Genomic DNA, 1,173 nt, shown 5'->3' with positions numbered 1-1,173 from the left:
GTAAAAGAGGGATTGGAAACCGCAAAATAGGCCCCTTCTCCTTTTCCCTTGACAGACCTTGGCCACGTCCGCTTGCACTAAGTCTCCGAGATGAGAATAGGTCGAAGAAAGGCCTACGTAGGTACTCTTTGGGGCCTTTTTCGTCTTATGTCACTGAGAATCTGTGATGTCGCTTAATAGAAGTTTACAAAAACATTTATGGAGACATTGTAGAATAGTCTACATACAAATTGTAGTTTATGTTATTTGTGTAACAATGTTTTGTATTAATTATTAGCATACCTCTCGATTATAAGGAAAACTAATTAAATCAATAAGGACTATCAATATATTTTTGAAAATATGACCAAAAGTGTAAATCAGTTTTCAGATAACCTATGTGCGAAATTAATTAAATGGATCTAGTCGAGGCATCTTGTGGCATAGCTCGCCCACTTTACACAACTTTTGATTCTGGAATGCTATATGTGATATTAAGAAAGTTTAAACATGAATATGAATACAGGACTGGTTATCCTTATTCTGTTTTCTGGATCTTGCGTGTGATCATAATATACGTAAATAGTAAGCATCATGTCATACGGAAAATAGGAAAACCTTCTCTGAAAAGTATGTCACTTTTATAACAATAACTTTCAACTATGGATAACAAACAAGACCCTTTACGTTGTTATTATGAGATGCGTCGTTTACTTCGGGTGTAGTGAGCAGAACTTGCTGTTTATTTATTTTACAAAGCAATTTTCCTACCATTCTGCTTCTGTCTCTCTTTATAAGTCTCTTTGTTATCTTGTCTCTCTTCTTCTCTCTCCCTGCCATTCCATCTCTCTCTTTTTCCTCCTCCGTTTATTTCCCTCTTTCTCTTTCACCCTTTCCTGATATTTGCCTTTGTTTCTGCCTTTTGTCACCATGCCATTCTATCTCGCTCACTTTTTCTTTCTCTGTCTGCCATTCCACCTCTCCCTCTGCTCTTCTCTCCCTTCCATTCTTCCTCTCTCTCCTCATTTAAGGAAGAAATAGATAAAGAAAGAGCGAGCCAGGTGTCGTAAGGAATGAATGATGAGGCCGACCGAGAAGATCACTCAGCACGGCAGTGAGGATACATTAGCTCTTGAGTGAAACAGAATGAGAGAAAAACACGGTGATACATTTTTGACGAGGAGGGAGCCCTGG

Source organism: Penaeus monodon, chromosome 27 (assembly GCF_015228065.2).
Source record: "Penaeus monodon isolate SGIC_2016 chromosome 27, NSTDA_Pmon_1, whole genome shotgun sequence".
Taxonomy (NCBI): Eukaryota; Metazoa; Arthropoda; class Malacostraca; order Decapoda; family Penaeidae; genus Penaeus; species Penaeus monodon.
This window is presented reverse-complemented; position numbering follows the sequence as displayed.